General features: G+C 49.6%; 1 protein-coding gene across 2 annotated transcripts in view; it reads right to left on the reverse strand.

Moving 5' to 3' along the window:
- LOC8042521 (tensin-4) overlaps positions 1–25,869 on the reverse strand; it is a 275,086-nt gene that overhangs the window by 135,539 nt on the left and 113,678 nt on the right. The window lies entirely within an intron of this gene.

A 25,869-nucleotide genomic window follows, 5' to 3' on the forward strand; every position in this document is an offset into this window, starting at 1 on the left:
TCCGTGCTTTGTATGAAGCGCAGCCACCAATTCAAGGACCAGCTTTGTATGCGGAACACGAAGCACGGATACGCGGCCCGGTGCCTCACGGTCGTATCGTAATGTTACGTAAGAAAACGTAAGCCCAAGCTCCTGTGTGAATGGGCCTTTATCTGCGTCAACGTGAAAGCAATAAAAACATTTTAACGGGATTGATTTGTAAATGAACATGTACATTGGCAGGGGCAGCAAAGTATGAACAAGCAAGACCGTAGCCGGGTGAACGGAGAAATCTATCACCCTGTCTGCCACCTGTCGGGACTAAGCGCCTAACGGTCGGAAAATATGCCAACAAGAACCATGAGCAAGAACTGAAACCACGACCAACGACAACCTCTGTCGCAGAGAAAGTGACAGGAATCGCCAATCACCAAGTAGTATTGGGGTGAACGTAAAAGGCATTTCGCGGGAAAAAGGTAGATAACCATTACTCTAACTTCCCACACAATTTAGAGGGGGTTCATCTTTTTAACTAAAAATTTCCGTCTCCCGATGACATACTTAAGCGAAAACCTTATAACAGCGCATTCAGTGTGAAACCAACTGGCGAGGATGTGGCGACGGAGATAATTCAGCTTTATTCCTCTGTGCCGGAGCCAAAGGGGCCATGTGGTGACTGTTGGAAGCCAACATTAGCGGAGACACACGTACACTGTGGTCCAAGAACTCACTTACATTTCCGAACTTAGGAAAGCGAGAATGCGGGTACCGAATAGAGATATCGCGCATGTACGCAATAACTTAAAAAAAATAAATAAATAAAGTTTTGTTTGATGCCTCTAAAGTGGAATCCCCTTTTGAGTGAGTCTGTACGTCGTCTCCTCGCAACTATAGTCGAGTTTAGTTTATAGTACAAAACCACTGGTCCATTCTTGAACTAATGCTTCTCAATATTTCCATAAATGATCTAAACACGTGTGTTCAGCATTCAGGGGTATTACAGTATGCAGATCATATCAAACTGTATTGGCAGATCTCATCTATGAGGGACGCGGTGAAACGTTGATAAACGATGTTAAATCGGGGCATAATTGGAATTGTAGGAACATATTGACGCTTAATTCTTCTATAACTGTCGTTTTGTCTTTATCTAGGAAGCTGCTGGACATATCCATTTTTGTTATCATCTTGCAAATGTTCCGTTACGCACGGCCGAATGCACCCGTGATCTGGGTGTATACGGTACACAGACTCTTATTACTTTTAATGAGCACATTATAATATTATGACTGCCTCTTTTCGTCTATTTGGTATTAATTCTAGAATTACGCGCAATTTTTCCACGTCAACCCGCATGTCACGATAATAGTTTCCGTTAATTCGGTCCAAGCTGGAGCTTTACTCGGTTCTCTGGAACCGTATTGGGCGTACGAGCCAAGTGAGGGAAGGAAGTGTTCAAAAGCGTTTCTCTCGAATTCTTGAGTGATCGCTATATTGGTCGCACGGTTTATTATGAATGTAGGAGACTTTGGAATCACGCAGTTGCCCTACTTTGAGTTTAAAGAGACGTGAGCTAGATGTAATATTTTTTGTATAAATGCATTTATAGGTTAATCCATTGTCCTGATTTCACGTCAGCTATTCATTTTCACGTTCCAATGCGAGTTTTGCGAGTTTCTCCTGCTTTCTTTGTTAATCAAATCATCTCAGTTAGCCTAATGACCCGCATAAAACACCTGTATAACACCTTTGGTTCAACACACATTGACGTTTTCATTGACGTTTTTACTCACAATTTTTTAGCATTTGAGTATTTTCAGGCTAGTTTATAATTCCACTGTTTGCGCATTATCAGCTGCTCATGAGCACAAAATACACAAATAAACGAACGAATAAATAAATGATTGAATTATTAAAAAGGAGCATGACCAAGGCGAGATGTTAGCCTCCCAGGGAAAGAAATAGCTGCTTCAACTTTTGGCAAGAAAGGGAAACGAAGAAAAACTGTAGAAGAGCATGGTGCCGTAAATGTTACACAATAATGGGAGTTTTAGAGTAGCGCACGCTAAAGCTTTGCGTACGCAAAGAATAGCGTCGTCGCCACTGCGCATGCTCCGAACGCAAACCAGGTTTTGCGCTTTGCGCGCGCAATTTTAACGCGCGCTATTTCTCGGAAATAACGTGCGTACGCAAAGAGTCTTTGCGCTTCTCCCAGGAGGATTCGTGATGAGAAGTTGGCTAAAGCCAAGACGAGCACCGTTAAAAAAAAATGGCGGCTTCCAGGATTATGTCGGCGGCTGCTTTGGCGGCGTCGTGGGTGCGACGTCGGCGGCATCCTCGCGACTGCAATTTTCAATACGGGACGACATTGTACTCGGTTCGGCAGCGATCACCGGCAACTTGATGCTTGCGACGCGCGAACATTTTACGGCGAAGGTCAGTACACGAGACCTCTCTTGCCGAGGCGACGCAAGCGGACACGACCGGTCAACCGCTCGCGTCGCGTTCTCATGTTTAAACAAATTAAAATGCTACTCTGGACCAAAAAAACTCGTTTTCTTTTCTTAAAGTTACATGATTTCGTGTGTGAAATAAAAGTTTTTACTGTATCTTGGCGTCGCAAGCGCGAGATGCTTGGGCTTTTGCGTCGCGGCGGAGAAACGCTATTCTAAAACTCTTCTGCGTCGCGTGCGCTAATACAAGCGCTAAATTTAGCGCCAGCGTGCGCTAAAATTGCGTACGTTATTCTAAAACTCCCTAATGTAAAGTTTGCTTTGAATATACTACAACCATATTCCTTTCTTTTCCTACGATGAGCTGCTGTAGCTGCCTTTAGGCATTTCAGCATTGCTTATACAGCCTAAAAAAAAAAAAAAGCCCGTGTGTCTACTCTCCCTCACAACACTTGGAGAGCCAATCACCGCAACTTACGGAGGCGGCTCAGCGAATGACGATGCCGAAACATGTGTTTCGACCAAAAAACACAGTCTGAGTTGTGACATTAAGCAATGCAAAACGTCACGCTTGCATTGCAAGCATAACCAACTACTCTGCGTTTTTTTTTTTTTTTTTTTTTTTTTTTGTCTAAACATATGTTTCGGCATCGCCAGTCGCTGGGCTGCCTCCGTAAGTTGCGGTGATTGGCCCTACGAGTATTGTGCGGGAAAGTAGATGCATGGGATTCTTTTTTTTTTTTTTTTTTTTTTGTAAAGTGTATAGATCCTTTGTTCTCGATGACCCCTTCGAAAGTAGCGAAAAGCGTCTCACGGTGGTTTCTCTGTGCAACGCCAAAGAATGTGGTCTCTGTCTTGTGTGATACAGGATCGCCTTCCTTTTCCTTTCGCCGCCAACTCCTCATTAGCGGAAAAAGGATCACATGCGCCCAATTTTACTTTCGTTCTTGAGGGGAAGCCGCCTTACGGAGCGCCGGATTTGGGGCGGGACATGTAAGTTTCGCTTTGCGTTCGCGAAATGTAGAGCGCTGACGACCACGAAGCTTCTTGAACCTTGAAACGTTGAGTGTGCCACGCGTAATAGCGCTATTTGTATAACGCAAGCGCAGTGTCAGAGCGGCCTTGAGCAACCAGACAACATGACAACAACAACGACCAAGCCCGCGCGTGTGCGCTTTCGAGGGATTTCTCCGAGAGATGCAACACTACGCATGGGCGGCGCCATCGGAGCATGCGCAGTGAACTGCGCATCATCCCTTGCAAGAGCGACGTTCGCTTTTACTCCAATAGTCTGCATATATAATACTGTTACATCTAGTGAGGTCAGGCGATGAATGAAACGCAGGTGGGCTGCAGTTCGACCACACTTTACTCGTACCATGTAAACCTATAGCGCGCGGTGAGGCCTTGTTTGGGCGGGATTGTGTACGGCAGCCATTCATCTGCAGTTGCTGAGTCAGGATGATATGTTTTAGCTACTTTTTTTGGACAATGGAATTTCACGAATTCGATGATCAAGTAACCGTCATGAGCCTCCCACCTTCTTGAGATGCAAAGGGTAAAGGTCTCAACTGCAATTGAATCGAGATGCCTGCCTCAGCTGCCTAATGCACTTGATGGGCAATAGTACGGGCTAGCGGAGGGATTCTTTCAAGGTTAGTCAGTTGTGTCAAAGCTGTTTCACACGGCGAGCTTCGCAAGCTTCTTCCACACGAATGAAGGTCTCACGTCCACCTCCTTCTCTTAGCTTGCAATACCGATGGTTTCGCGGTAGAGAATATGCAATAAGAAAATAGAGATACAACTTCTTTGGTAAAAGCATTCCTGCCAAGCCAGCTATCCAGTCACACGAGCGATAAACGCGTAATCAACATGTTCAGCCAACACTGTGTTTTCTAGGCTCGCCGATCGCGCCTTAATATATGCATGATTACCTTTTATGTTGTTTTTTTTTGCTTTGGCTCGCAAAAATGATAGGCCTGGGTGAGAAGAGACTCGACCAACCGCCCGCCCTGCATTGAAAGTCACAATAAAGCCCGTTCAAGAGGCTCTTGGTTGCTCCTGGAATTGATTGACAAAATCTACATAAAATCTGACACCCCTCCCTCCCCGCAACCCCCTCCCCTCGCTATAAAAACTCCTCCCTGCCTCTTTTTTTTTTTTAATTAGGCGCATTTTTTTAGTCTTCATCAGACAGCAAATGAATTTCGCAAATAATTTAAAAAAAGTACGCCCTGTTGCGACCGAGGAGTTCCCCAGGCAGCCTCAGGCAGGGCCAGGCGAGGACAGGAACCGCAGGCCGACTCCAGGCAGGGACATCAGGAGACGGGAGGGTGTCTCGCGATAAACTCTGTTTTAATACATATGTACAGAAGTTTCTTGTTCGTCGGAGAGCACACTCGCGGCCTCTCGTTTGCTCTTTTTATACAGTCGCTGTTTATGTTCCAGCGGTTGGCAGCCAATGGTGGCCGAACTGCCAACGGACGTCACGTTCAGGCCCCGCCCCCACTCCTCTCGAGCGCGCACACACATACACGCGCACACACTGCAGCGTCGGACGGGCTTCTCAATCCGGCGCCGGGGCATTCTTGACCTCAATAAGCCGCGCCAGGAGTCGGTGACGAAGGGTCCGCTGTCAGCTCGTGAGACGTTGACCGTGATGGAGATGATCCCCATTATGCGGCGTCCTGGCTCGGGAAAGGTTTAGCGGGATAATCCGCAAGTGGCGCCGGACGAAAACTTGAGCCGAACGTACACGGCCGGAAGTCCCGCCGCCGGCGTCGTCCCCCGGAATCCTCTCTCGGCAGGGCAGCTGGTTCCTGGATGGACTCACCCCCGCAGCCAGAGAGAAGAGTCCGGCTCAGCTCCGCTCCCAGGTGTGGCGGCGTCCACGCGGCGCCGGGCGACGTGTTCTGTCAACAACGGCTCAGACGGCCGGTCGCCGATCCTAAATGCGAAGGCCAAACCCCGCCGGGTGGACAAGAAGGGGAGGCGAAGGAAGGACGTGACCTTCGCCAAGGCCTATCGCAACAACACCTCCGCCGCCACTGAGCTCATCAGGAGGGCAGCAGTCCCACACTGCTGCGCTGACTCGATGAGTGCCTCGCTTTCTTGGGAGAGGGTCCGGTGATCATCTCCTGCCTTGAGACGTAGGCGAGGGTCGGGTACAAATCTCTGGAGTGGGGGACCTCAACTCAGGTCACAAGAGGAAGGCGTGGGCGAGACAAACATAGCAAGTCACGATCCCAGTAGCGACAAGTGCTTCGCTTTCCTCCCCCGATCCGCCAGACCAAAAAAAAAAAAAAAATAAAGACAACCCCCCTCCACCTACTACCTAAAATCTCCCTCACTCGACACTCGAGCTCAGGCTGTCACCAAGCCCTTTAAAGTAAACCATACCCTAAACCAGGCAAACAGAAACAAAAGTTATGGTAGCGTGCTTTGACATAAAAACACTATCAAAAAATCAAGATGACCCTTTCCAAGGATTTGAAACAAACAAAAAACTTTACAAATTTGTACAATCCGATCATGGAGCTCGTTCACGTCTTAGAAGCCCCGGCTTAGATAAACAGCGTTCCTCTTTTAGCTGTGCCCCTTTTTACCTCGCCTCGAAGGCTTACTACCGTGAAGCGAGAAAACTTTAGAGCTTGCTAACACAACGCACTGCGGCTCAATAAAACGCGAAAACGGACTCCCGTGAAAAGAACACATTACGTACCGTTACGTAACTTACATAGGACATATCCCTATTAAATTCAAGCGCCTCCTCCATAAGGCAAACTATACCGAGGATAAAATCGCTTTAAAAGAACTCTACCGCCGACACAACGAACTGAAGCCGAACAACACGCAAAACTCAGACTCCCGAAAAAGGAAAAGCTATTCATACCACTTGCTAAGCCGACTTCAGGAAAAAACATTCAAATTAAGCCTTCCCCTTTTCTGGCGGCCTCTGCCTCGTCCGCTTTCACTGGCGAGAACTAGCGCTCTAACCTCTACACCCAGTCTGTTCTCGGTGACACCCTCACAAGGAAAGCCATGGTCCCCAGACCCGAAAGTTTCCTCAAAGCCACAGTCGGAAAGTTCTGACTTGATTTCCGCATCTGACTTGATCTCCCGGTGAAGGAAAAGCTGCGAGGCGAGCACGCACTCATAGGACCCGAGGTACTTGGACGAGATTGAGGATTTGTCCAGCAAGGTTCCTGCATTCTGTTGATCATCTCTTCTCGTCGTGGAAGCATAAGACAAATGTGACGGCTTGACTCTCGGCTTCCTTACGCTGCGTGACTCCTCGCAGCCCTCGTTCTTCTCGTCCGAGCGGCTCTGTCTCGTCATTTCCGCATCTAGTGTAGATTTGCTGGTGTCGCCTCCAGGCCCGTTGCTCGCACTTCTGGTCTGGATCGATGGCTCCTTGGGATAGGTGTCCTGGCGTTTGCCTTCTCCCGGCCTCGAAGAGAACTTTCTGGAGTTGCGCGCACTGAGCCTCTTAAAGCGCCGCTGCTTCGAACCTTTTTGCTTTTTTAGCTTTGGCTTCCTAGCGTCACCGCTGTGCTCCTTGCTCCTCCAGCCGCCGTCGGTTGGTGCTTTCTTGCGGTGGTTATCTTCACGATTTCCGTCTCCCAGCCCAGACGACGGCTTTCTCTTTCCGGAGTTTCTCCTCTTCAGCTTCTGGTGACGTTGTTGATTGGATGGGGCCGGGCCGGATTGGAGGGCACCGACCCTGCGCAGCCTTCTCTTCTTGGGTCTCTTTTGAGTGAACGGCCCGCTCATGTCGGCGCCTGAATTGTCGCCATCAGACTTGCCGTGCCGTGATCGGGATGACCTCTCGGACCGCCTGCGCTTCGGATCTTCTCGCTTGCCCAGACTTGACTCTTCCTTGTCGCAGCCAAGCCCCTTGCTTTCGCAGCCGCTGTCCGTCAATACTTCCTTGGGATGAATATCAGCGGGATTTCTGTGTCCCAGTCTCGATGACCGCTCCCTTCTGCGAGACTCGCCTTCGCCAGATTTCCCAAATTGCCCTTCATCAGAAATGTCCGCACCAGGACGGAGAACGCTGATCTCGGGCTGCATCCTGCTCCTATGTCTTTTCCGTCTGGACGGACACCCGATGTCGTTCTGCGATGGAGACGAGGTTTTCGAGGGACCCTGCTCCGGATTTTTCTCATCCAGCCTGGTTCTCTCCGCGCTCCCCTTGGATCCCTTTTTCTTGCAGCCGCCGCCGGCTGATGGATCCTTGGGATGGGTGCCTCCGCGCTTCCCCCTTTCCGGCCTGGACGACTTCTGCTTCTGGCTCGACGCGTCGCGCCTCTGTTGACGTTGCTGATCAGAATCGTTCGGAGCAGGACGGAAAACACTGACCCTGCGCTGCTTCCTCTTCTGTTCCTTCTTTCCAGAAGGACGGCTCGAACAGGACGCTTTTTCTGAGCACCCCTGACTCTGGTCTCGCTCGTCCAGCCCCGGCTTGCTCTCGGAGTTCCACGGGGGACGGCCAGGACGACCCACTTCCTGCTCCGCCTCCCCATCCGCTGACTTCTCCACGTTGCTTTCCTCGAGTTGGATAGACTTCCGCGGCGGCATCACCATGCTGGCCTTGTCTTCGTCCCCCAGGAAGCAGACGTCAGATGCTTGAGAGGCCTCTTCTCTTCTTTTGGCGGGATCCCCTCCAGCTTCCAGCGCTTCAGGTCTGGAGTCGGCGTTGTGCGGAACGGCGTCGGTAGTCCCGTCGGCACAAAGACCCTGGTCGTCGGTTAAATTGAACTCTTCCTCTTCAACCTTTTCTTTCTGACCCACCGTCTCTGCCGCTACCTGACGCGTTCTAGCTCCGCTTGGTGCAACCGCTCTTTCCCTCCTGGACACAAGGTCTTTTTCTCGTGGCTTCGGATCACCCTCGTACGTGAACCAGTGAGGAAATGTCGCTGCTAGGTACTTCGAGTCTGTGACCTCTACTACTACCGTTCCTCTCTGAGACCGAACTTCCTGCATCAACGTTTCAATCTCGAGCCTTTTCTCCGCCAATTCACGAACCCGCTTCTCGCGTTCACGTTCGCGCTTTTCGTCCCGCTCCTGCTTTTCAGCCTTCGCTCTTTCGTCCCGCTCCCGCTTTTCAGCCTTCGCTCTTTTGTCCCGCTCCTGCTTTTCAGCCTTCGCTCTTTCGTCCCGCTCCCGCTTTTCAGCCTTCGCTCTTTCGTCCCGCTCCTGCTTTTCAGCCTTCGCTCTTTCATCCCGCTCCCGAATCAGCTCCCAAGCCTCCTGAAGCTCTACGTCGGACACTTCCTTTTCGCGAAGTAGCTCCATGATCGGCTTCCTTCGCTTTGCCTGCCCCACGCTTATACCAAGCTCCTCGCATACCGCCACCAACTCAGGAATGCGTAGCATACTGACTTCCATGATCCCGAGTGTCGCAATCTCCCTCCCCTATCTAACTCAGTCAGCTTGAACTTCGCTTTTTCTGAGCCGAAAGGGCAGCCTTCCACTCGCGTACCTAACACTGAGTAAAAGGTCTGGCAAATCAAGGGAAAATTGCAAAGCACTCACCCGTACCAGGAATCATGAGCAGGCACGTCATCCCGCCGCTGCCAACCAGTTGTTGCGACCGAGGAGTTCCCCAGGCAGCCTCAGGCAGGGCCAGGCGAGGACAGGAACCGCAGGCCGACTCCAGGCAGGGACATCAGGAGACGGGAGGGTGTCTCGCGATAAACTCTGTTTTAATACATATGTACAGAAGTTTCTTGTTCGTCGGAGAGCACACTCGCGGCCTCTCGTTTGCTCTTTTTATACAGTCGCTGTTTATGTTCCAGCGGTTGGCAGCCAATGGTGGCCGAACTGCCAACGGACGTCACGTTCAGGCCCCGCCCCCACTCCTCTCGAGCGCGCACACACATACACGCGCACACACTGCAGCGTCGGACGGGCTTCTCAATCCGGCGCCGGGGCATTCTTGACCTCAATAAGCCGCGCCAGGAGTCGGTGACGAAGGGTCCGCTGTCAGCTCGTGAGACGTTGACCGTGATGGAGATGATCCCCATTATGCGGCGTCCTGGCTCGGGAAAGGTTTAGCGGGATAATCCGCAAGTGGCGCCGGACGAAAACTTGAGCCGAACGTACACGGCCGGAAGTCCCGCCGCCGGCGTCGTCCCCCGGAATCCTCTCTCGGCAGGGCAGCTGGTTCCTGGATGGACTCACCCCCGCAGCCAGAGAGAAGAGTCCGGCTCAGCTCCGCTCCCAGGTGTGGCGGCGTCCACGCGGCGCCGGGCGACGTGTTCTGTCAACAACGGCTCAGACGGCCGGTCGCCGATCCTAAATGCGAAGGCCAAACCCCGCCGGGTGGACAAGAAGGGGAGGCGAAGGAAGGACGTGACCTTCGCCAAGGCCTATCGCAACAGCCCCGTGTGAACACACGTACAAGGCAACCGCAAACACTGACCGCAACCGCGTACATACAGCAATGTTCTACCGAGTATACCGTAGCCGGCGGCGAGCGGGCAGGGGGGCGCAAAAACAGATCGCGCGTAAATAGGACCTCAACCGCCCACTTAGCGACGGCGGTCGCTCTAAAACGCCCACCCCGGGGACCGCCGAGCGCGGATAACAATTCCTTTCCCCGGGGCCGCGTCAAGCGCCCGCCACTTGGCGTCGCAAAACTTCCCGGTGACAAACTGCGTTCCTGTTCTCCCTCCTGTACCTCGGAAGATGGATGACTCCCCAGCAAAGGGCGACGGCTCCGAGAAGGGGCCAAGCGCGGGAGACGGGGAACGACGACCAGACAATGGACCGAAGCGGACGGCATAGATACATATGCATACGAGCCGTCGCAGCCAATCCCATACCGTGTGGGTATCACGTGACCTTCGGAGCTGACACAACGCTAACGATGGAGCCAAACCAAGTATAGCGCCAAAAGTTGCCGCGTCTTGCAGGCGCTCCCTGTCTTTGTGCGCTTGATATATATATATATATCGCCGGCATAAAACCAATCGCGCGCAATAAATGTGCCCGCGATCTTACGTTTTTTTTTTTGCGCGTGATTGGCTGGTGATTGCGAACGAAACAAAGGCGACAAACGCCGTGACGTTGCACTTTTGGGGCTGCTTGATTAGTTCCGCCTGCTCGTAGTGTTGGCTGCGGTCGAATCTTGAAGGGAAAAGAGGAGTATAGATAGGCTGGAATGGGCCGTGGCGTCCCCTTCAGTCCATCGTAGGCTGAGACGGAGTAATACGCGAGCTCGGAGGAAAAGAGAGCGGTCGCGCGACTGCGGAGCTGCGACAACGAAGAACGACGGTAAGGATAGTAGAGAGGACATCGTTCGTTCCTCTCTCTTTCTCCCGCCAAATTTGCCTAATTGGGGACACAGTGTGCCGGAGCCAGAGCCAGAGCCGGAGCCGGAGCCGAGACACGAATGATCTGACGTCGAGAAAAAGGTCGCCTTGCGACGCGGCGGAGGCGCCGACACCGCTTATTGAGGTCGTCTGGTTTGCTAAACATAAACTCTCACGGAGCTGCGAAAAAAAAAAATTATAAAAGGAATTAAGAGGAAAACAGTAACCGCACTGACACCTGCTGATACACATGACGCAATTTTGCTCGCGATTCCGTAGCTCCGACGTCGCTCGTGAGGAAAAATACGTCTGGTGAAACAAAGTGGAAAGTTGAGCCAGTTGGTTCATGGTTCTTTAAATAATTAAAAGCGCCGAAAAAGACAAGGACAAAGAAGTGCAACGACACAAGGCGAAAGTGAAAGCTACGGCGCTTCAGCGTCTCAACCGCGAAATCGCGAGGAAAAAAATCGCACCATGTAAATCGGGCTTCAGAAGCACCAGTTCCCCCCCCCCAAAAAAAGTATCCGCGTTCCGAACCACACGCAAACATAAAAAAAAAAAGAAGTGCATAGTCTTTTTTTGGTTTCTGGCAATCGGTCATGCAACAGCACTTCACTCTTTTCTTTTTTTTTTTTTTTTTTTGCCTTTCTAGAAAAAAAAGCGATATATCCGTAACGCCACGAGACAGTCCTGCGCGACAACGACCGACCTGGGAAAAAAACGCGGGACGTGAAAAGCACGTATAGCTTGGTCTCTCGGAAAAGATTTCTTCGGGGAGAGACGCGCACGCAAGCCGGAATTAAAGCAAATCAAGAACACCGGCGCGCAACGCCCGAAAACTCGGAGGAAGACAAAGCGATCGGCAGACAACTGCCGGAGCTATCGCCGCGTCGCCCGCGAAGAACTGGATCGCATTCGAGGGAGCCGAGAAGTAAGGGGAGAGGATGTGAAAAGAAGGCGACGCTAATGGTCATTCCGATCGTAATGGGAATTTTGGTACCTCCGAGGAGAGGCCAATAATTCCGCACACTGAGAGAAAAAAAAAAAATGTGCGTCTCCTTTTTCCGCAATGGTGATACGTGGGGAACAAAGCGGACGATGGTGAACGTTTCGGATCTAGTGCGTTCTCAAGAGCGTCTCGCAAGCGCGTATCACGTTCGGTGACCGAGAAAGCCGCGTTTTTCGGGAGACGCATCTCCGATGGGCGTTACGTGTACGTCGGTCGATCTCGAAATGATTTTTTTGTCGACGTTCCGCCGAGTCGCATAGCGAAACATATACGGCGCCTGGAACGCGTCTTTGATCGGTATGTTTTGCGTCCCACCTCGCCCATACATCAAGAGTGGTTCTCAAGTGGCAACAAATGACGTCACAGAATCCGGAGTGTTACGCTGTAGGATGTCGCGATCCTGGCGGTTCCTGTTACAAGTGCCGGTAAAAAGGACGAGCGATCGCGAGTGTCGACGCGTCGTCGCGGCGTCTCAACTCCTGGCTGCGGAAGCTCCCGTAGACTGTTACACTGGAGGACGACCTGCAGCCAAAGGAGGCTATAAATACTAGAAAAGGGTACGTTGCAATATTTGCGAAGCCTAGTCATAAAAAGTTTAAGCGATGTTGTGGCAACGTGACCGTAGATCACTCTGGCAATTGGTGCTCGTGACATGTCACGTGCAAGATGGATGGTTGATTGTAGAAGGATTCCTTGGAGGGTTCGCGCTCCGTCCGGTAGGTTTTATCAGATCGAAGGCTATGCGGAGGGCAAGTTCGTCTGCTTCTTGCGCAGGGGGTAGCTGTGACGTCAGAACGCCGAGCCCTGATTGGCTGATCGCGACCCCCTATCTGAGGGTCGTCTGCTGTTTTGCAACGTCGTCTCCTCGCAACGTCGTCTGCGTCTGTCTTACCTTTCCTGCGACTTTCAAAACTGCAGACGCCAGATTCACGAAACGATCTTACGCCAAAATTGTGCGTAAGACATAACTTAAGAACAAATCTGTATTCACGGAACGAAATTTTCGTAAGTTTTGCGCAGGTTACGACGAAATCCTATGACAGCTCCGAAGCTGTCTCACGCACTTCTTACGATCAAATCAGCATGGCCGACAGCGTTGCGGTCGCGACGACCCACGGACGTTTATTTTTCTACGCGCGCTTCTCACGCGTCCCTACTTCAAGCAGCAAGAAAAAAGTACTTGAAACAGACCACGACGAACAAGAACGCTGGATCCACAAACACTTGCGAAAAGCTCCAACGGCCACCATTCCACCGAACGCGACCAAGCGAGCACGGCAGTTAGGCCTAGCAGGCACTCCGCGACTCGGCGACCGTCTGCCCACGACCGGCTGGCGTGCTGAATGGAATATGCCCGCGCGACCCTTGTGAACCCTTCCCGTATTATACTTTGATCGCTGACCTCAGTTTTAGATTAAGAGGTCAATTTCTTCCTCTTGTTATCTCCTTGTTTCCCGAGGCAACGGTGACTCTCGCTGGTGAAAAAGCGGTGAATCTCCGACAAACGCAGGAAAGGTAAAGCAGCCATCGCTTTGACTAGCAGACGTAAAGCAGACGACGTTAACTGCGCCAATCCGCCGACGCCGTTAAAAAATGAGGGGCCTCGCCGCACACGAAAGGAGGGAAAAGGTATTTAGGAGGAAACTTGCGGACACTAACACGCTCACTCTCGGTTCTTAGCAAACAAACCTCGGCGCCTCGGGACACCTCGCCAGTGAGTCCTTTGACTTCCCTCCTTGATGCGCGTGTGCTAGTCAAAGCGATGGCTGCTAAACAACATACCGCTCGAGTTATTTCGTCTGCCCTCTGAAAGGCGAAGTCGAGCTCGCTCGTAAAGACCTGCACTTCCGAAAGTCGCAAGAAAGGTAAGACAGAGGCAGCCGACGTTGCGAGCAGACGACGTTGCAAAGGAGCAGACGACGCTCAGATAGGGGGTCGCGATCAGCCAATCAGGGCTCGGCGATCTGACGTCACCGCTACTTCCTTTCTCATGCGCAAAAGACGAAAATGAGCCTTGTTGCGAGGCGTATACGTGAAGCAAACAAGCAAGCAAGCGAGGATGAGGCGGATCACGAGCAGACGACACACCGCTGCTGGTACACGGCAGTCTTGGGTAGTAAAGCGTTACTAGTAACGCGTTACTGTAATTTCGTTACTTTTTTGGTAACTTGTAACTGTAACGAGTTCCTTTTTTTAAATGTAACTTGTAGCTGTAGTTCTATTACTTTTTTTCTGAGGTAACGATGAAAGTAACGACGTTACTTTTTTAGCTACTTTCCAGTGTTTTATGAATAATATATCACTGAACGAGGGTACAATTTAGATTTTCCTTGCACTTTTCAAGTCGTCTATTCCAACATTTCGAGTGTGGAATCTCACTCTCAGCATTTCTTGAGTTGATCCGCCTGTATCTTCAGTGCACCGTAGTCGAACACGAGGGCAAAGTGTTCCTTCAGAAATCCGGTGTGTGCATAGGGTCGTGTCTAGCGCCCATCCTAAGCGAAATCTTTGTTTCACGTTGACACCAAAGTTCAATCAAACCTTGAGCAGGAATTTCCCGAAGCCAGGGTTTATCGCTACGTAGATGATTATCTTATCCTTCATTCCACTAATTCAGATACCGCAGCGATTGAAAGCGTTTTCCAGAAGAACTCCTCCGGGCTCACGCTCACAAAAGAGACCCCCTCATCTGAGGGGATTACAGTCCCTTGATCTGAGATTGGTCCCCACCAGTGTCGGGATCTGCTGGTCCAATCAGCAGAGGTCTGCGAGGCCGTTTCTGCCGTTCAGCAGCTCGCACTCAAAAAACGTAAACATTGGTATTATCCGAAACCTTATTGCTGCTGCCAAATCCAAGTCGTGTTATCACTTTTCCGCAACTAGTCTGTCCAATCAGATAGGCCGCCTTCTCAAGGCAGGTTATCCAAACGACTTGATCGAGCTTACCATCAAAAGACTTGTCACAGGGCCTCAATTCAAAGAGCCGCCTCCAAAGTCCCGCTAAGTGTGCATCCCCTACATTCATAACATTTCGCATCGAATGAAATCGATAGCGCAGGGCTTCAACACCAACGTGGTTTTCTCGTGTAAGTTTAAATTGGCATCTATTTGCAAAAAAGTCAGCAGCCCGGGACCGGCGCCCAATTGCCAAAAGAGCCACAAAACCTGTTACGTTCCTTGCCGCAAAGAGTGTGCTTACTCAATTCCTATATCCTGTAGTGCCCGATACATCGGCTAAACGGGGCGCTGCTTAAACGACCGCCTGAGAGAGCACGCGAAGGAGGTTAAAAAAACGGTTTCCAAGAATTCAGAGGTTATTCATTACCCGATCGCGAAACACGCATCGGAATGTACTTCCTGCTCGGCCGTCCTTCCCTCTACTACAAGAATCGGGGGTCATGCACCTCGAGTTATGGTCAGGAGATACTAGAAGCCTTCGAGATGTGTCGATCCAAGGACAACATCGGTTCCCCCTCCATTGCCCTTTCGGGGAAACCGATAAGATTTCTTAGTTTAGCTTTCTCCCTCCCACGTTCCCGACAGCTACGTACCCTTGACGGCATAGTGCTCCTCCTTTCCACCTTTTTTCACCCCCTTCCTTTTCCTGTATATAAGCAAACCCTTGGTGTCAATAAATGTTGTTGCCAATGGAAGTTTGTGTTTGTCGGTCCCTTCTCGTTTTCTTCCTCAAGTTTAATTATCCCTACTAACCCGCTCGTTCTGTCCTTCCTTCGGTCAAGAATTCTCTTAGATTTCCGATGGTCACCAAACTCCGAAAACGATAAATTTCAGCCGTTGGTCGCGGCGGTGGCTGAACCCCGTCGAAGTGGAGCGTGGTGTGCTCCCTGCACTTCCAATAGTCAATAAAACATCTCCCAATTTCAAGTAAAGTTGAGCTGGTTCAATTTTTCAGAACCGCAATAAAAGTTCCCAGTGGACGACCTGCATAGCGGCCGCAACGAAAAGAAAAAGCCAAACGTATCGGAGTGTAATATTGTCACGAATGAAGGTGACGAGAAACCGAACAGTGAACTGAAAATAAAGATTTAATGGGCGAACTTGTGCCAACCAAAAATAAATAACGAAAGAGCGTCGAGGTAGCAGAAAAGCGGGCGGCGGTTCGGCGGCACTACAGAGCGCTAGCGAAGCTGGGACTCTGTAGTGCCGCCGAATTCACTGTTCGGTTTCTCGTCACCTTCATTCGTGACATTTCTGGTGGAGGTGCGGTACATGAATAAACGAGAACTTTCTGGAGGTCCGTGACTGAGCGTTGCTTTCTCAGCCCTGGGCGCGGCATTCTCAGCCCTGGGCGCGGATGCTCGACGCCGTGATGCCTCACGACCCGACGAACGACGGCACCGACGAACGACGGCACCGACGAACGACGGCACCGACGAACGACGGCACCGACGAACGACGGCACCGACGAACGACGGCACCGACGAACGACGGCACCGACGAACGACGGCACCGACGAACGACGGCACCGACAATGCTTAGTTGGTCACCCAACGAGCGGAAGTACGCCAGCTAGCCCGCCTTCGCATAAAAGACCAGCAACGTGTCAAAGCTGGCCGGCCGTATTGTAGGCAAATGTGACGTACAAGAGACCGCAAGAGTGACGCCCTTCCAGCTGGTGTATGGCCGGAAGGTGACGACTATGCTAGACTCTATGTTGCCGCACCTCCACCAGAAATGTCACGAATGAAGGTGACGAGAAACCGAACAGTGAACTGAAAATAAAGATTTAATGGGCGAACTTGTGCCAACCAAAAATAAATAACGAAAGAGCGTCGAGGTAGCAGAAAAGCGGGCGGCGGTTCGGCGGCACTACAGAGTCCCAGCTTCGCTAGCGCTCTGTAGTGCCGCCGAACCGCCGCCCGCTTTTCTGCTACCTCGACGCTCTTTCGTTATTTATTTTTGGTTGGCACAAGTTCGCCCATTAAATCTTTATTTTCAGTTCACTGTTCGGTTTCTCGTCACCTTCATTCGTGACATTTCTGGTGGAGGTGCGGTACATGAATAAACGAGAACTTTCTGGAGGTCCGTGACTGAGCGTTGCTTTCTCAGCCCTGGGCGCGGCAATATAACATGAGAGCGATGACAGCGCAGCTATCATTTGCAGGCGAGCGCGGAAATCATCGCCATAAAAATGCGCAAGTGTTTGACCAACCTGTCGGGTCGACGGAGTTACGCAATCATGTGCGTATATAATTTATTATTGCTTTGGCTACTGCAGTAATTAGGCCGGGAGATAAAAAAGAATACTCCCCGCAGATGCACGGTACACTACCCAAAACACGCCAACAGGCAATCGTTACAGCGCTGACGTTCCACGTTGAATACTATCATTTTCAGAATGGTAACGGTCTGTAGAAAACAGAATGCATTTACTTTATAGTTGAGGGTACATAACAAACCGCATCAGCCGTAGAATCGGTCAAATGGGCGCAGGCCACAGTTTATAGTTTGGATAACTGATAAATAAAACCCACCAGCACCACGCTCCTTGCTAGCCGCAACCATCAACAACGCGACGGTCACGTGCTGTGGTCACCATGGCCCGATAAGTGCAGAGGGTAAAGAGGAAAATGAGAAAGAGGTAAGGCGACATGGCAGCATGGCTTGTGGAGGCTACACGGCTGACGTCATGCCCCCTCCTACCCTTCTAATCTCCTTGTCTGCAGCGGTACACGCGTCACATCCAGCACCGCTGCTGGGACGCCGCCAAGATCGCGTTCGGCGACAACATGACACTTCTGCGACGTCATCAGGTAAAAATCGAGGGACGACATTTTTGGACGCGCGCGGCAAATACACCAGTCAGAGACGCGTTCTCGTCTGTCGCTCCGAAGGCTGGTTCACACAATTTGCGTTCGAGTGCGGTCGACTGTGTTAGAACCGCATGCGACGGCTTATGACGAGAGAAAACGCACTGGCGCCATCTATCGCGTAGCCCTGGAAGAATTTCTGATCCGCGTATATCTTACACATCATTCTTTAACCCGTGCCTCGAATAGTTCTGGATATCTTATAATGGAGCATTTCCCGTTCAAAACGTGAAGATTTGATATCACCAGTACTGCAAAAACTTGAGTCTAGTTATGCGCAGATCAGAACATTTCCAGGGGTACCCGATAGCTGGTGTCAGTGTGTTCTTTCGTTGGCGGTTACGGACAGTTGCGCAACACAGTCGATCACACACAAACCTGAACGTGTGAACTGGCCTCCAGGCTCCTAGGGTGTTATTATTTTTTTTTTTTTGCATGTTGTTTTCTGCATGTTGCAAGTGAAACGGGTCCGGATCATTCGGCACACTTCCTTGTCATAAGAAATAAACTAATAAAAACACCAACTAAAAAAATTAAAAAAATTGAAATGTTGAGTTTCGTTTTCTCGAATTAATCAAACGCACAAACTATTGTTTTCGCTTGATGTGGATCATACGCACAAAGGGGATCTGTATCCACGGCTTGCCGCTGACGACATCGCAACGTGCGTGATGGTAATTCCTCTGCGTGCTCAACAGCAAGACCACCGCAATAAAGGTTGACGTGACGTCAATGGAAGCCACAATGAGAGAAAGTGAAAACAACACTAAAATTTAAAAAAAATATATATTTTTAAAGGATCTCGATGGGACACGAAATTTGTTATGTACACGAAAACTTTTTTTTTTCTTGCGCGCGCGCAATATTAACATCGTTAGACGCGTTTTTAGGTGGAGGTCATGGCCACCTCTAAGCGCCCCACCCACAGATTAGTGACCCTACCCGTTACAACTGGATTCGCTTGGCTACTCGGTCGAACACGCTCACAAGCCTAGTGCTTCCCTGTCGCGATGTCCGGTATGCGCGCGGTACGTCTAATTTGGCGTCTAACACCGTCTGCTAATCGTGCGCGAAGACGCGCGGCAGCGTCCGGCATTGTTTTATATTCCACCACCGTCTATTCGCGTCTGCAACGCCTACGACGCGACCATGGAAGCGGTGCGTCGGCGTCCATTACCGCGCCGCCTGCGTCCGTCTGCTATTCCGCCCCCCGTCTAAAAACGTCTGCAGCGCTCGCAAGACGCGACCGTTAGCGTTCCATCATGCACGAGCCACAATCTAATACAAGCGAGCGTCTGTGGATGTGCGGTAAAAAGTGACCGAGGAGGCTAAAAAAATCAACAAAATAAATGTGCAGTCCGTTCAACATTTTCCGGTTTTGTTGTCTTTTTTCGCGCAACATCCACGAGCAAGGTTAGTGAGCGTCATGACGGACAATTAAAACGCGGCCAAAAAGTATCCACCCTGGCAGGCCAGGTGCACTGAAAAACTTGAGAGCTGTAGCATTTTGAAGCGAAATGACGGGAAGATACCTGGCGAACTTGATGCGAACCGAACGCCCGATTGCCTCCAGCCAAACGGCTCGTAAATTCTTACCAGTGTAGGTACCTTTCAGTATACCATGGTCGAAATCGCGAAGGTTTCACAATTCACAAAGCAGCGGGGCCGCGTTTAAAGGGATACTGAAGCGAAACTTGAAATACACCTATTATGGTCAGAAATAGGTTCAATATGATCAATAATATTCATAAATCATAATCGCGCGTTTGTATTTTGAACGGATGGCTATATTTTTCACCCTGATGGGCCCGATTGGGCGCGCGCTCAAAAATCGGCCATCGGAGAGCGCGATGCGTCTTGGGATATTGGGCGCATTCGTGACGTCACTTGTGCCGGTCGGGAAAGGCTACGGCGTGAATGTTGTGGTTACGAGCGTTGCCACTTGGTGGCGCGTCGACGATTTACGACCTGTGACAACGTGGCCGTTTGAGATGTGCAAGGGCTGCACGCACGCTGCACCACGGGACCACGGCAAGTCGGCAACCACGGCAGCACTGACAAAACCAGCTCTGAGGCCGGATTCTCAAAGCGAATTCACGACGAAAAAAGTGCGTACGACAAATTTGAGAGAAAACCCGTGCTCTCGAAACGAAATTGTCGTAACCTTTGCGCAGGTTACGACAGAATCCTACGACAGCTCCGAAGCTGTCTTACGCACTTTTTACGATCAAATCAACAAGGCCGACAGCGTCGCTCAGTTACTTGGTATCGGCCACCAACGGACATTTATTTTTCTTCGTGCTCTTCTCGTGCGTCCCGACTTCAACCAGCAAGAAAAAAGGAAGGAGTACTTAAAACAGACCACGATCAAGAACGCAGGATCCACAAACACACGAGAAGAGCTACAACAGCCACGATTCTGCCGACCGAGCGAGCTCGGCAGAATATAGTAGGCCTAGCAGCAACATCGATTCGGCGCACCGTTGCTTCGGCGGTCCTTGGCCAAGACCGTCTGTCCATGACCGGCTGGCCTGCTGAATGGAATAGGCCCGCGCGACCCTTGTGGACCCTTACCGGATGAGTAGTTTGATCCCTGAACTAAATTTCAGAGGTCAATATTTTCCCCTTGTCATCTCGATCTCCTTGTTTTCCGAGACAGCGGTCACGAACGCTGTCGTCGAAAAGGGACTCTCATTGATTCTATCTCCTTGTTTTGTGTGATATAGAGCTCAAATAAACGCCATACGGATTACCTTGGCAACTCGGTATGTATACTCTGTTATTAGTATGCCATTTTTATTCTGACTCGACGCTACGTCAGTGTCGAGCTATAGCAGTTCGTGGGAGCTACGCGATGTCGGTCTAACCTTTCTTTGCCGAGTGTCATGTCAGTATCGAGTTGCAATCGTAAAAGATCGGTCCAGAAGCGCTTACCGAAACGCGGTCTAACAGAGCGAATCCAGCACTTCGATCAAACGCGCGTGTCCGCTCCGAGTGTGAACAGGTATTTGGCATTTGCGTGGCTCTTGCTGACACCCTCGTAGTTCAAACATATCCTTTTTAACGTCGGCTTGCAGCTCGCGACTCGCAGCAACTAATACCGGCCGTGCCAGAAGCATGCTCGGGCGCTCGGGCCGTGTCGTGCAAAGTGGTGCAAAGAGCGGCAACGAGAACGAGCTCACTGTGGCCAACTACGCTTTGGCTTTCTCCGTTAAGGCTTTGCGAACGCGTTCAGGCCTAGGCGAATTCTGCCGGCACGCCGTATTGCCGCAGAACGGCGCTGCTATTTTGGCACAAGTGATGTCACGAGAACTTCCCCCCATCCACCAGATGAGAATTTGAAATCGTTTAATTATGTTTAAAATTAGTTCTCCCGTGTTTTACAGCGCAATATTTATATTTCCGAGGTGGTGCCTGTCCCTAGCCCATATTTATGCAACAAGATCGGCGCTAAAATTTCGTTTCACTACCCCTTTAAGGGAACCGACATCTTTATTTGGTATCAACACGCGCGAACGAACAACTCAAGCCAGACCAAGCAAAATAGTTAACGTGGGACGCTAGGCCACGGCCAGGCTGAACGGAAAGGCGTACTTTTTTACGGCCTTCACAAGGGAAATAGTCTCTCTCTGCCACCGCAGCTCGGTGGGGTCGCTGCGTTCTCACTCCTACCACAGCACTTTAACTCGCTCTAGCAAGACACCTTAATCTCAACCTGTTGGCTTCTTGGCTCCGGGGTTTAATTGGAGGAATTTCCAGACTAGTTAGAGCTATAGGACTTGAGGCCACCAGCCCTGCAGAGTCTTACGCAAAACACCTCTTCATCTTCGTCTTCAAAAAAAAAAAAAGGGGGGGGGGGGGGGCTTTGAACAAGAGTTTTCTTATCGTATACAAGCCAAAATATTTTAATCAACGCACTATAGTGGTTTCATACGAGTATATTTACGCAGAGTTTCAATCACGGTGGTCGGAACAATTGTTCAGGCGGGTTCAGGCAGTACTCGGCGGCGGCGTTGTCGCGCCCCCCACGCGGTAGAAAAACTACCATTGCTTGTACATCGAAAACAAAGGCCGTAAGATATATGGGCCGCCTAGCCCGGCTGTGGCCAGTCCCGCTACGAAAACAAGCACCCGCACGGTGCTTCCGAAGGCACGTACTTGCGACAGTTGGTTGTTTCAAACTAGGTCGGTTGAGGGGATAATTCTCTAAAGTCTAAACAACTCGGTGAACGCAGAACCGATTCGTGATTCATAAAAATACACGAGCTTGTATTTTTCAACGAGCTAAGCTCTTTGAGCATGCCGCAAATGCCGGCAGCCATGTTTATTATCGTTTGAAACCAAAGCGGTAAAGATAATCTCGGGATATTTTCGAAAACCATAATGACTCAATCTAGATATTTTGTTTCTTAAACATAAAATATATTGTCGATAGAAATATTATCGCGGACGGGAGAAAATTTTACAGCTAATATTTCACACGTGAATCATCTCTCCAACTTGCTGAGCACCTTTCGTTGTGGACGGGCCCTACACAATAAAAAATGTCTGTGCATCTTCTTTCCCACACAACACTCGGAGAGCCAATCACCGCCACTTACGGAGGCAGCTCATCGAATGACAATGCCGAAACGTATGCTTAGACCAAAAAATCGCAGTCCGAGTTGTGACATTAAGCAATGCAAGCGTGACGTTTTGCATTGCTTAATGTCACAACTCAGACTGCGTTTTTTGGTCTAAACATATGTTTCGGCATCGTCATTCGATGAGCTGCCTTGGTAAGTTGCGGTGATTGGCTCTCCGAGTGCTTTGCGGAAAAGTAGACCCACGGGCTTCTTATTTTTAGAATGTAAAACAGGGCTATCCCCCCCCCCCCCCCCCCCCCCCCTTCCTAAATCACGTCTAACGGCGAATATTAATTTTCTTTTTCGTGAAAAAATATGACACGAAATTTGTGTGCCACACCTACGCCTTTAATAAAATGTTGCTTTTCCATTTCGTTGTTTTGTAAACGTCCTATTCTAATTATGATAGTAAGCTAATAGCAAACCAAGTTACTTTTTTTTTTCACTGTGCATATCTATACGCATGTCAGGAAGAAGAGATAAAGCAATACGGCGAGCAAGTGTCCCAAAATGCGTCTTCGGCGCATCGGCAAGCAAGAACCCCGCCAATCAAAGGCCAACAACGATAACGCGCGCACGGGAGGCACGATGACGAGACGACCAAACGCGCGCCGTCATTGGTTGAGGTGCGGGGTAAACCAACGCACGACGTGCGCAAGCAGCGGACGAACTTGCAACGCCGTAAAAAATTCCAACTTACATTTGCTGCACATCGACGTGATCGTGTCTCGTCGGAATCGTTCAAAAAGACTCGCCATCTGTCTCCACAACGCTCGAGTGTTTATTGTATTAACCTTCCTTTCAACAATAATGCTTTAAACAGCGGTGCAGGTACGTAGATAGATAAATTTCGTTACCAAACAGTATAGGGTTCCGTGTTTTCGTATAAATCCGAAAAACTCCGAAAAACACCCGCCGGTAAAATTTTGGTCAATTCGCATTTGTCCGATAAACTCCGAATTTTAATGTTCCATTTTTTTTTTTTTTGGGGGGGGGGGGGGGGGGGGAGGGGGCAAAAAAAAAAACAACAACAGAAATGAAGACGGTATTTTACAATGAAGTTCGATCAGCGCCCAGGGTCAATGGTCCCGGGAAAATGCCACCACAGTTATCTTTCAAATTTCAGATCATCGACAAAAGGGGTGTTACCGCTTATCTCGTCAAGGTTCAGGACGACATGTCATTGTACTTTAGGGTCACAAGAAAAGCCTCTGTATTGGTTTCCAGTTCGGGCCATATTATTTGTGTTTTAAGAAGAAGGAGAGGTTGTGTTTTTGCAACAGTGAAAGCTATGGACCATAGTGATTGCATAAAACTCGGAAGAGGGGGCCGTTACCACTCCACTTTGCGCGGCCGCGGGGTACCATGCAGTGTGGCCAGATTGGGCTATATATAGCCAAATTGGGTTACATTTGTTTTTCTAGTTGGCGTCAAAATTTCGTTGTTGGCTATGTGGCTATTTTGGGCAATTTCTAAAGATTCTGCGAACTTTTGTCGAAACCTCAGATTCGACGTCAAACTTTGAGGTTCGACTAGTCAATTTTCGAACTTCTTATCGGCTTCAAAGAAAATTCTTTCGGTTGAGAAAAGTTTCAAACTTCAACAAACTTCGGCGTTTTCACAATGCGCAGAGAAACAATGCTTGCAGAGTTCAAGCGGTCTAGCCACAGCGCAATGGAGCAACCCAAACAGATTGCACTATTACCACAGACGCGGTTGCGCGTCTTTTACCCGAACCTAGACTGAACTCTCCAAACGCCGCTTTGGTGCCCATGGTGAGAATCCTTAGGCACCCAAGTTCCTAAAAATGAGAAGTCTGCAGCTTCACCGCTAAACAATTGACTACCTTCCAGTCGTCGCCCACCCCAAGAAAGGACAGTGAACCGGAATGGGGGACACTCATATTCTACACAAATAAAAAGAGACGGGTGGGATATTGGTAAGGACCGTAGACATTGGGGTTATGGTTTGAAACTCTCAGTGTTCTTACTGTTCTGCTTCTGTATTCTGTTCTTTTACTCTATTTTCATATATCCCGGGCTTCACAATAAAGCTGTCTTTGTATGTCTTGTATTTCCGAAAACCTACGAAGGAAGGGTCATTGCCTGCACGGATTTTCATTTTTCCGAAACATAATTTTGAAAAATTCACAAGTGACAGAATGTACACGAAATGGGGAGCATATGGGGGTTGAAAAAGTGAATGCAACGTGTTTTGTATGTGTGTGAAAAATGGTGAATAAAAGCATTAAAAATAATTGTTTTTAGCCTTGGCTATTTTGGCTATATTTTTTACGGCTTTGGCTATATTTGGGCTATACTTCCCAGCCGTTTGGCGTTTTTTTGCTGGGCCATCTGGAAACACTGGTAGCATGGAATAGGATGGGATGAATACTTGCTTCCCAGCGACTACCTCCAGGAGTTTATTTTTAAGGCATCGACGTTTATCGAAGCCGCACTTGTGCACCCTAAAAAATGCCCGTGCAACCGCTTTCCCGCAAAGCACTCCTAGAGCCAATCACGGCAACTTACGAAGGCAGCTCGGCGAATGACGATGGCGAAACATATGTATAGACCAAAAAACGCAGTCTGAGTTGTGACATTAAACAATGCAAGCGTGACGTTTAGCATTGCTTAATGTCACAACTCAGACTGCGTTTTTTGGTCTAAACATATGTTTCGGCATTGTCATTTGCTGAGCTGCCTTCGTAAGTCGCCGTGATTGGCTCCCCGAGTGTTGTGCGGGAAAGTGGACGCGCGGGCTTTTTTTAGAGTGTGTGCCACTTTTGCCACGGGACAAATTAGTATTGCCAATGGCAATGGCACCAACACTAAATCCAGCTGAACAAATATTAATCATATAAGTGCGTTTTATTTAGCGAGTATACATACACACATGGATATTTTATTTTATTTATTTTCCATGGGAAACACTGCGAAATTAAGCTCGGAATTTCGGAGATTTTTGAATCAAACAAAAATAAACTCCTCCGAAAACACGGAATCCTACCAATCAGTAACGGAGTTAGCGTTATTATACGCAAGTTTGCACGAGTTCGGGAAGCGAGAAGTAACGTGCACCTTCGAGTTTTTTTTAATATAAATTATGATAGCCAGCAACTTCACAAACGTAGGGCGTGGTCATTCCTCAGCATCTCATTATCATTGCTTAACCAATCAGGGTGGGACATTAGCAGATAAGAACGCCGAAGGACCAATCACGAAGAGAGAATATAATAAACCATGTCGCGCCTTTCTTAAAGGGGCACTGACACCCCAAAGGTCGTATTTATTTTTATTGTCTAAAACGATGCAAGTTGCAGTCATAGACACGCAAAAAAAACCGCATCGCGAAAAAAAAATTTTTCGCGCGCGCGCGCGCCTTTTTATTTTTGGCGTTTGATTTTCCCGCCTCTCGCCTCCTCGCTTCTTTTGATCGGTGACGTCAAGAATCATGAACTTTAGAAGCTTTGTAGGCGACATCTCTATAACATTTATTAACGGCAATCCTAGAACATGTTTTTTAACGGAATTGCGAACGCACTACGGCCCTTCTTTTTGAAATACCAAAAATCGGGAGTTCGTTGTGGTGCCGTCTCCTGGATTTGTATCCTCCAACGGAAAACAGGCGACACCGCTCAAAACCGGTCCGCCG

The sequence above is a fragment of the Ixodes scapularis genome, unplaced genomic scaffold (assembly GCF_016920785.2).
Source record: "Ixodes scapularis isolate PalLabHiFi unplaced genomic scaffold, ASM1692078v2 PGA_scaffold1__304_contigs__length_218370807, whole genome shotgun sequence".
Taxonomy (NCBI): Eukaryota; Metazoa; Arthropoda; class Arachnida; order Ixodida; family Ixodidae; genus Ixodes; species Ixodes scapularis.